Genomic DNA, 11,904 nt, shown 5'->3' on the forward strand with positions numbered 1-11,904 from the left:
CTAGGGAGTAAATGAACAGAAGCCCACAGAATGGGGAGGAGCACCTGGGCACTTAAGCAGGGCATTATAAACCACTGAAGGCTTCCCTCGCTATTTACCTGGATGAGTTCCCACACTGTATATCCTTAGAATCTCAAAAAAAAGATGGGCTGACTTTTGATGATACTACACCAACTTTGACCTTGCCTGAAGACTTTGTCTTCCCTTACAGAGGTCAGGGCCAAACTTTCAGAGAACAATCTAATGCAGAGCCCCAGTTATGCCCACATACTTCTTAACACTAATCAAGTATTTTGTCTAAAAGAGAGTTGCCACTATTTTTCACGACTGCAATTCTTCCAGAAAAGGAGACTGGAAAGGGTGACTGTTCATGTGTTGAAGCTATAGAAGAAAGAAGGGAAAGGGAGAAGTAGCACTTACCTACTTGACCATCCTTCCTCCCTTGGTCTTGCTGCCAGAGACATTCCTGGGAAGGATGATTCTTACTTAAAGTGACCTAAATTGGGGTGGCCAGGTCGCACATCGAGTAAGAGCACTGGCTCCAGTGTCAGGATGACCTGGGGATTGAATCCAGGCTCAGACACTTAGCACCCACCCAGAAACACCTGGCCATGTAACCTTGAGCAAGTTACTTAACCCCGATTGCTTAAAAATTTTTTTTTTAAAGTGATCTAAATTCCCTAAGGTTATATTGCCCTGGTGTTGCCTACCAGGCACCCTCCTCCCCTCCTCTCCTTGGCATGGAAAATGCCTTTTCCTTCACAGGAAAGTAAGCTCTCCTCTGCCCAGAGGAAAGGCAGGGTGGTAGCATGGAGCTGACCTCAGAGTCTGGAATATCTGAGATCCAATTCTGTCTTTGATACATACTGGTTGTATGACCCTGAGAAAGGGTGCTAAACGGCTTTGGTAAAGGGTAGTTCCTTCTTTGGGAGTTCCTTATACCAAAAAAAAATCACAGGTCTCTCCCCTATTCCAACTCCTGTTCTACCACACGCATATGCTTCATATTGATTTCCAAATTCTAAGGAATTAGAATACAACAAAATAGACACTATGCTTAAAAGTTACTGGGCATGATTTACCCTTTCCCTGCTGATTCAAAAGATTCTTCTGGATCATTTGATAGCTCAAGTTCAGCAATATCCACATCAATTAGCATTGCAGGGCAGGTTTGTGAAAGTGTGGCTTAACAGACTCTTTTTGATAAGTAGTTTCAAAGATAACAGAATACTTACTGTATTTCTTTGATTTCCTTCTCTCATACCCAACCCTTGAAAAATGATTCATCCTCCTTGGTACATGAGTTAACAACACGAGATCTTTGAATACAATTGCGACAAACCACAAGATGTCTTTGTGGAGCTAGGAGAGGTTAATTGATCTTGAAAGACAGACAAATAGCCTAAATGGCACTGGCTGCCATTTTGTAACATCTGAAAATGCTTTGGCAATCTATGTATTGAGAAACCAATGAACTCTTCCTACACTGTCATTCATAAGTCATTTTGTTTTTGACTAGATGTTCCAATTTGAGAAATTGCATTTGACTGAAATAAAGAGAGAAAGCATGGTACAGTAGGTTTAGTACAGTAAAGATGACCTTGGTTCAGACTCTTCTCCTGAGACTCAGGAGCCATGTGGCCATGAAGAGTCACTTAGCTTCTAAGTTTGTTTCCTCATCTATAAAATGGGGATTAATGATGCCTATAGCACCTACCTCAGAGGGTTGTTGTGAGGATCAAATGAATTAAGATATATTAAGTGCCCTTTGAACGTTAAAACTGTACATAAATGAGTTATTATAGTTCATAACAAATACTTTTAGATATATTTTCCTCTTCTACACTAATTCACTTGGTAATCTCATCAGCATGGATTTAATTCCATTCTCTATATTGATGATTCTCAAATCAGCCTTTCCTAATCCAACTCTCTGCTGACCTCCAGTCTCACATCTCCAATTACCTTTCTGACATCTCAAACCGGATGGCCAATAGATATCTTAAACTCAGAACTCATTCTCTTTCCCCCTAAACCCCCCACACACACCCTCCAACTTCCCCATTGCTATAGAGGGCACCACCGTCCTCTCAGTCCATCAGACTCCCAACCTAGGTGTCATCCTGAATTTCTCCCTATCTCTCACCTCCCCCTCCCATGTCCAAGCTGTTGCTGAGGTTTTTGCAAGTTTCATTTTTGCATCATCTTTTCTCTGACAGTGCCCCCGCCCTCATCATCTCACACCTGGGCTATTGCACTAGCTGCTGGTGGGTCTGCCTGCCTCAAGTCTCTTTCCTCTCCAATTCATCCTCCATCCAGCTGCCAAAGTGATTTTCCTAAAGCACAGATCCAATCACGACACCCCCAGCTCCACTCAGTAGACTCCAAAGGCTCCCTATTGATGCCAAGATCAAATACAAAATGCTGTTTGGTATTCAAAGTCCTTCATAACATAGCTCCCTCCCACCTCCCCAGTTTTCTTACACTTCACTTCCCTCCATGTATTTTTCAATCCAGTAACATTGACCTCTTGCCTGTTCCACAAACAAGACATTCCATCTCTTGGCTCTGGTCATTTTCTCTGCCTATCCTCTATGCCTGGAATGCCATTCCTCTTCTACTGTGAGTATTGACTCTCCTGATTTGTTTTAAGTCCCAATTAAAGCCCCACTGGAAGCCTTCCCTAGCCCCTCCTAATTCCAGTCCCTCTGGTCTGTTAATTATCTCCTTTTTATCCTGTATATAGTTTGCTTTGTATGTATCTGTCTATATATTGTTTCCCCCATTAGATTGTAAGCTTCTTGAGAGCAGGGACTGTCTTTTGCCTCTTTTTTTTTAATCCACAGTGCTTAGCACAGCTCCTGGCACATAGTAAGTAGGACCTTAACAAACGGTTAGTGATTTAAAATAGATAAATAAATAAATTTAAGGGGTGACTAGGTGGTACAGTGAATAGAGCACTGGCCCTGGAGTCAGGAGAACCTGAGTTCAAATCCAACCTCAGACACTTAACATTTATTAGCTGTGTGACCTTGGGCAAGTCACAACCCCAATTGCCCTGACTTTCCCCCTGCAATAAATAAATAAATGGTTATTGATTGATAATAATATCACAGAATTTGAGCTCTGGAAGGGACCTCAGTAGCCATCAAATCTGACCCATACCTGAAAAAGAGTGCCCTATACAACATACCTAGCAAATGGTTATCTTGCCCCTACTTCAAAAGCCCAGAGGTGGAAGAACCCATCCCCTCTCAAGTCAGCTCCTTCTACTTTTGGACACTTCCTTTGGCCTCTTGACAACTTCCCCTTCCACCCCCTCCTCCTCTCCTTCATTTCTTCTAGTTCTGTCTTCTGGGCCAAATAGGACAAGCTCAGCCCTTCTTCCCTTACCCATTAAATACTTGATCATAGCTACCCCCCCCACTCATGCTTAAATAATCATAGTTTTACTCAATGCAAAAATAAAATGATATGTATACTGTCTTAGAAAACTACAGATCTAGAATTTTCTTTTTTGTTTATAATTTTCCTTTCTATTCCAACTCCTTCCTTCATACTGGTTCACATACATGATGGCACTCCTTCAAATACCTCAACCTCCCAGTTCTTAACTTCCTTAACTCCCATGAACTACTCTTCTACCCCCACCTCAGCTACACACAGAGGTGGCCACACCCTTCCATGATCAAGAACTCTGAAACTCTTTTATCCAATCCCAGTCTCCTATTGCCCCATCTCTCCCTATGCTTTACTCCTCCCAAACCTGTTCTACATCTTAACCATGACCTGCTATCTCTCAGCCCTTCAGTATTTTGCCAGGCCATCACCCCTGCCCTTGCTATACTCTGATCTCTTCTCAGTCCTGACCATTGGGTGAATCGGTCTCACCATCCACTATTCTTTCCTTTTGAATCCCTTGATCCTTCATCCTATTGCTGCTTGCACATCTCCAAATCCAAACCCTAGGTGGCTGCCTCCAACTGCCTTCTCTACTCCTATTCTAATGCTATTGAACACTGCTAGAAGTAAAAAAAAAAACTGCTTACTGGGTTCACTATAAACATATGTTATCTATGCTCAACTAGACCTTCTCACCATGGGAATCTTCCCATTCTTCCCTTATTTACTTTGTTATACTCCCATCAGCAGCTGTTCCAAACCTTCTCTTCTTGACGTAAGTCACCTCCAACATTCCTTTCCACATCCCTCTCAGCAGAGAATGTCACCTTATACTTTAACCAAGAATATAGAGGATGTCAAAATCTCCTTTTTCTCCCTAGTACTATCCTTCAAATCTCCTCAGTTTATGAGAGGAAACATATTCCAGAGGAAAGAGCACTGAATTTGGTGTAGGTAAATCTGAGTTAAAGAACTAACTCTGATTTATACTATCTGTGTAAGTCTACAAGCAAGTCAATTAACTTCAATAGGCTTCAGTTTTCTTATCTATAAAATGAAAAGGTTGGATGAGATAGGTTCTTCAGACCCTTCCAGCTCTACATCTGCATTCTCATAGTCATAGTTCCCAATTCTTCGTCAGTTTGAAAGGAAAAGGTGGCCTTTCTACTTGCCAAAGTCAGCACCCTCTATTTATGCCCTTGATTCAATGACCTCCTTTTTCCTCCAGGAGTTTGCTCCTTGACCATCTTTCCTCTTGCTCTCTAATTTGCAATCTCTCTTAATCCACTTATTTGTTCCCCCACTGCCTAGAAACATACCCCAATCTCCTACATTCCGAAAAGCCTTCACTTGACCTTGCCATCCTCCGAAGCTACAATCTTCCTTCCTCTCCTTCACAGCCAGATTTCTAGAGTAAGAAAAACAAGTTTTCCTACACTTCCTCCCCACCCCATTCACTTTTCATACCCTTGTAATCTGGCTTCTAACACCACTGCTCAGCTAAAATTGCCCTCTCCAAGTGCTTGCTTACCAGTGCTTGTTCATTGAGCATTTGACACTGTTGACAGTCCCCCCTCCTGGATGTTCTCTTCTCCCTGGGTCTTTGTGACACTGTTCTCACCTTGTTTTCATCTCACCTGTCTCATGGCTCCTTCTGAGTGTCCTTTTCACACCTTGCTCCCTAAGCATGAGTGAAATCCTGGGCTCAGTTCTTGCATCTCTTCTCTTCCTATGTACTCATCTGTTCCTGATGATCTCATCAATGCCCATGGATTTATCGGTTTAAAGCAAATTATTCCCAGATTTCTATACGCTGTGCTAATCACTATCCTGAGCTCCCACTCCAGACCACCAACTGCCTATTGGACATTTCAAGTTGGACGTTCTATGGGTGATTCAAGTTCAACATGTCCAAAATGGGACTCGTCATTTTCCCTCCAAACTCCCTCTTCTTCTGAGTTTCCTTACTTCTGTGGAGGGTACCACCATGCTTCTAATTACCCAGGTTCATAACTTTGGATAGTCTTCCCTCTCTTTTACTCATTTAATCCAATCAATTGTTAAATATTGTTGATTCTACCTCCAAAACACCCTTTGCATCCACTCACACAAGCCACCAACTAGTTCAGACTATCATCAACTTTTAACCAGACTATTATAATAGCTTCCTAATTAGTATTTCTGCATCCCTTTTATCTTTTATTTTTTCATCTATTTATTAAGACAGAAAAACTGCCGGGCATTGTACTAAGCACAACTGAAGATACAAAGAAAGATTAAAAAAAAAACACACATATAACCCTTATAAGCTCTGAGAATCCTTCCCCCATCTCCTACTCTGGTGAATCAGAGCAGAGCTAACACCGAACCCACGGGGATTCTGGTGATTCTTCTCTAATGCCATTGGCTCAAGCCCCCATTATCAGTTACAATGTACAGAAAATATTCTCCTTATATCACAGATACCCTAGAGTAACTAGGGCCCCAGTATCATTTAACCAATTAACATCTACTTGTTTGTACAAAGGGGTGTTTACTGAAAAGAAGGGAAAGTCCACAGCATTACACTCTCTCACAGGCTACCTCAGTCCCTGAGGGCCACTCTCCAATTCATATTCCACACAATTGTTAAATCAATATTCCTAAAGCACTGGTATGACTAGTGGTCTCTTTGTTTCAATGGTTTGCTGTTACCTCTATGGAAAAAAGCCAGACTCTTTGACCTTTAAAACCTTCACCATCTGGCTTTATCCTGCCTCTCCAGGCTTATTTCATATGCCTTCCTCTCTGTGTTTCAACCACTCTACTCGCTGTTCCTCAGAGATAACATCTATCTCCTGGCACTGCCCCACATCCTCCTCACCTCTGCCTACTGGCATTTTTAACTCTCTTCAAAACTCCACTTATACACGGCCTCCTAATGTCACCTTTCTTATCCCTGGTCATCATTTACTTATTTCAGTCGTGCCTGACACTATGTGATCCCATTTGGGGGTTTCTTGGCAAAGATCCGGGAGTGGTTTGCCATTTCCTTCTCCAGCTCATTTTACTGATGAGGGACCGGAGGCAAACAAGGTTAAGTGACTTGCCCAGGGTCACACAGCTAGTAAGTGTCTGAGGCCAGATTTGAACATGGGAAGAGGAGTCTTCCTGATTCCAGGGTTGGTGGTCTATCCACTGAACCACCTAGCTTCTCTTTTCTATCTTACTCAGTTGTTAATGTTCCTCCCTGCATGCAAATTATTTTTATTCATTGATTGATTTTGTCACATTTTAAAATTCGATTTTATTTTATTTTCAGTTCCATATTTTTTCCATCTCCCATCCATTAAGAAAGATATACAAAACCCATTTTAAATTCTTTCATCTATTTTGTATTATTGTGTGTATATGTTTCATCGCCCAGGAAAATGTAAAGTGTAATGAGCTCAGGGATTATTTCATTTTTGTCTTTGAGTCTCCTGAGCCTGGCATGATGCCCGGCCTATAGTAAGCATTTAATAAAAGCTTGTTGCATTAAATATGGCTCTTTTTCCGCTTATTTTTGCTTGGGAGGGAAGCTTCTTGGAGGAGATCACACCTTATGTGGGCTCAGAAGGATATAGAGGATTGTCAGGCCCAGATGGAATTGGTGGTAGGGCTAGGCTACATCATTCATTCTCACCATAAAAGATAGTATAAACAATAGGCAGGGCCAAGTCTATGAATGGTTTACTTTGGGTTTGCCACAGCATATGTAGAAGTGTGAGGTAAGAATGAAATGCCAGACTTAGGAGGGTCAAGAATTCCAGACAGGGCAGTGATGACACTGAATCACAAGGGTAGTGACGACTGCATCCTTGACAACACATTTTTTTTCCCCTGCTGTTACTGAAGACATTGGGAGGATCTTATGAAAGACCCTGGCATTTACTACAGATGTCTCTGAACACCAGAATAGTCTCTGACTTGCTAGTTTGTCTTCCAAATTCACTACTTTTTAGTGTCTGTGATGTTATACAAGGAGGAGGCACTGGGGAATATCAATTAGTTTGGAATCCCTCAAAATGGAGCTTAGTTCATGCAATCATCTTGGCTTCTTATGCTATTGATTAACTCCTCTAGTTTATCATTAAAACTGTCCATGTAATTTAGCAAGCATCAGACTCCTCAGAGAGATGATTCATCACTCTGTGGGACTCACTGAATCAACAAACACCAGCGGTGACATCTTGGGTGTGTATTATGAGAAGACTCAGAAATTCACATGGCTGAGACTCCTTGGACAATGTTTCTGGTGCCTAGGCGCATGCAAGCATCTTGTGGTTTTGCTGATGAGGCATCTGGTACTCTAGCTATGAAAACAAATACTGCTCCCAGGACCAGTGGTATGGAAGATATCAATCAAACCATTCAACAGCCTTCCCCTGCCACCTGACATCCGCTTAAACTGTTACTGACCAACAGCAGGAACTCTTTCTCCACACCCTCCTCCTCATTCAGAAGCATTCCTGACATGAGATTACTTAATTAAAATGTTTTCTTCTTCTAATTATGATGAATAATTATGGAGGCAGCACAGGACAATGAAAAAATAACCCAGTGGTTCTGAAGTCAAAAGACATGAGTTCACAGCCTGACTCTAATACTTATTACCTGTGTAATCCCGGGGAAGTCACTAAAACTCTTTAGGCTTCAGTTTCCTCATCTGTAAAATGAAGGATTTGGACCAGGTTGTGTCTACAATACCTTCTAGCCCTAAATCTATAATCCTTACTGAAAACAAGCAATGCATCTCAACCCACATCATTAATTGTGCTATGAGTCAGGAAGGGAGGTTATGTTTCTTTTGTTTGTATTCTTTTGTTTTTCATTTCCATTTCCTATTTCCCCTATGTACCTTCTCATTCTAAGCAATTCCCTCATCCCTAAGTAGATGCTATATAAATGTTGACTGAATGAGTTTAGACAATTACATGGAGCGGTGCATGAAGTGCTGGACTCACTCAGGAAGACCTTACATCAGACACGCACTTAGCTGACCAGTGCCTTAACCTCCCCAAGCCTTAGTGTCCTCATCTGTAAAAATGGGGAATTTTGTTGTTGTTCATTTGTTCAGTCACGTCTGACTCTTGATGAGCCATTCCAGTCCCTTCTATCCTCCATTACCTTCCAAAGTCTGTCCAAGCTCACGTTCTTTGCTTTCATGACACCATCTATCTCTCTCTTCCTCTGCCGTCCTTTTTTCTTTGTGCCTTTAATCTTTCCCAACATCAAGGTCTTTTCCAACGAGTCCTGTCTTCTCATTATGTGGCCAAAGCATTTAAGCTTCAGCTTTGGTATTTAACATTCCAATAAATATTCTGAATTAATTTCTTTAAGTATTGACTGATTTAATCTCCTTGTTGTCCAAGGGACTCTCAAAGTCTTCTCCAGCACCACAATTCTAAAGCATTGATTTTGCAGTGCTCAGCTCTCCTTACGCTTCAACTCTCACAGCCATACGTTGCTACTGGAAAAACCACAGCTCTGACTATGCAGCCCTTTGTCAGCAAGGTGATGTCCCTGCTTTTTAGTATGCTGTCCAAATTTGCCATAGCTTTCTTACAGGAGTAAGAAAGTCTTACTTTCTAAGTCTTTTCATTTCATGGCTACAGTAGCCATTTGTAGTGATCTTTGAGCCCAAGAATAAAAATCTGACACTGATTCCATTTCTTCTCCCTCTATTTGCCAGGAAGTGATGGAATCAGTCACCATGATCTCAGGTTTTGTTTTGTTTTTTAAATGTTAAGCCAGCTTTTACACTCTCCTCTTTCACTTTCATCAAGAGGCTTCTTAATTCTTCTTTACTTTCTGCCATCAAAGTGGTATTGTCTGCATATCTAAGATTGTTGATATTTCTTCTGGCAACCTTAATTCCGGCTTTTGATTCACCCAGCCTGGCATTTCACACGATGTACTCTGCATATAAAGTTAAATAAATAAGGTGACAATATACAGCCTTGTCACACTCCTTTCCCAATCTTAAACCAATCAGTTGTTCCATGTTTGGTTCTAAATGTTGCTTCTTGGCCCACATGCAGGTTCCTCGGGAATGATAGTCTAGCACTCCCATCTCTTTAAGGACTTGCCACATTTTGTTTTGATCCACACAGTCAAAGGCTTTAGTGTAGTCAATGAAACAGAGGTAGATGTTTTTCTGAACTCCCTAATTTTCTCCAGAATCCAGCAAATGTTGGTGATTTGATCTCTAGTTTCTCTGTCTCTTTGAAAACCAGTCTGTACTTCTGATAATTCTTAGTTCACATATTGCTAAAGCTTCACTTGAAGAATCTTAAGCATAAACCCACTGGCATGTCAGATGAGCACAATTGTTTGGTATTTGAACATTCTTTGGCATTGCCCTTCTATAGGATTGGGACATAAACAGACCTTTTCTTATCCTGTTAAGTCTTCTAAACTTGCTGGCATATTGAGTGAGGAACTTAACAACATCATCTTTTAGGGTTTTAAATAGCTCAGTTGGAATTCCATCTCCTTCACTAACCAGTTAATAATGCTTCCTAAGGCCCACTCAACTTCATTCTCCAGGATGTCTGGCTCTAGATCAGTAACCACACCATGTTGGTTATTGGTCACATTAAGCTCTGTCTTGTAGAGCTCTTCTGTATAAGCTCATAGTTTCATTGAGCTTGTAGACTGTCCACCATGATAAGGCAGTGATCCAGAAGGAGATAACAGTACCTATTTCACCTTGTTGTAAGGATCAATGAGATAACATGGTTGGTATTTTGCATAAATGTTAAAATTATTATGAGGATCAATGGAATAATGTTTACTATGTAATAAATGCTGTTGTTATTGTGAGGATCAATGAGATAACATGGTTGGTATTTTATATAAATGTTAGTATTACTATGAGGATCAATGAAATCATGTTTACTATGTCATCAATGCTATTGTTGTTGTGAGTGTCAATGAAATAACATGGATGCTATTTTGCAAAGTGTCATCTCAATGCTAGTATTATTCTGAAGATTATCGAGATAATGTTTACATATAGCCCATAGTTTTACTGTGAGGACCAATGAGATAACATGCTTGCAAAGCACTATATAAATGCTATTCTTATTGTAAGGATCAAATCAGACAATATATTCAAAATGCCTTGTTTGAGCATTTATTTTTGTTATTGTTATCTTCAAAGAGAGGAACAAAGGGCCAAGTCACACCTTCCCAGCCATGAGACATATTGCTATTGTCTCTTATCAGATGCTAACTCAGGGAAAGGAGATGGAAATGTGCTGATTCAGTCAATTAATCCACAGAGAATTCATTGAGCACCTACTATGTGCTAGGGTTTGAAACAATCCCTATTCCTAGGAGCCTACCTTCTAAAAGGTAAGTCTATCTTTCCCTTATCAAATAATAATCTTAATAGCTAGCATCTATAAAATGCTTTAAGTCTTGATAAGTGCTGTATAGACATTACCTCATTTGATCCTTCACAAATGTCATAGCCCTACGAAGGCAGGAAGGTGGGCTGCGGATAATTTCATGTCATTTACATCACAGAGCCTTTTACAAAAAAGGGGGGGTTAAGTAGACCCTTGAAATGCACTAGACAAGCAACAATTAAAAGTAAATTCTATCATTTCAATAAGCCCGGGAAAATAAACTACTGGGGAGACTTCTTATTTTGCAAGAACTGTCAGGAAAACTATGTGGTTAAAAAAACTAACAAGTATAGATCAGCATCTCACACCTTCTACCTCAATAAAATCCAAAATGAATAATAGGGCTTGTTAAAAACTCACATCAAAAAAGCTAAACATGTTCATAGCTATCTAATTAATACTTTAAAATATACTTTTTCTAATTAGTATGTAAACTTCTTGAGAGCAGGGGCTGCTCGTTCCTCTTTTTTGTATACTAAAACTTAATAAGTGCTTCATAAATGTGTACACTGGTTTTTTTCTGGTTCTGCTTTCCATATTTCTCTGTATTTTTCAACTTGATCATTCTTAATTGTGTTCTATTATGCCATATATTCTATGACCCAGTATGTGATATGCTCTTTAGAATCTCAAGTGACTTGATTTTGATGCCTTGGGGGAGCCAAGATTTTGTCAGCCTGGGTACTCCCTCATGTAATGGGAATATAAATTTCAGATCTTCCCTGCTCCTAGGCCATTTGATAGGCTTAAGTGCACCTGGAGCCTGTGGTGGAGGCTTGTTTTTCAAGAGATACTTTGTGATTGGTCAGTGGGTCAAGAAGGTTGTTAACATTCTCTGAGCCCAGAAAAGTCTATATAATCCCTGATGTGAGGCTTTGTTTTGAGAAGTGTTGTATGATTTGACCAGATGAGACTCTGGGCAGCCATTGAGAACCCCACGGCTTTGAAAACCCAGATGTTGACGTTTCCCTCTCTGGTAACTGTGATTAGGTATGGATGTAACGGTTGGACAGTTGGAGGTCTGTCTGCTTGAAATATCTCTGTCTTGTAACTTCTGCTTTTAACC

Source organism: Petaurus breviceps, unplaced genomic scaffold (genome assembly GCF_028583685.1).
Source record: "Petaurus breviceps papuanus isolate PSGF00001 unplaced genomic scaffold, PetGlider_PUasm1.0 173, whole genome shotgun sequence".
Lineage (NCBI taxonomy): Eukaryota > Metazoa > Chordata > Mammalia > Diprotodontia > Petauridae > Petaurus > Petaurus breviceps.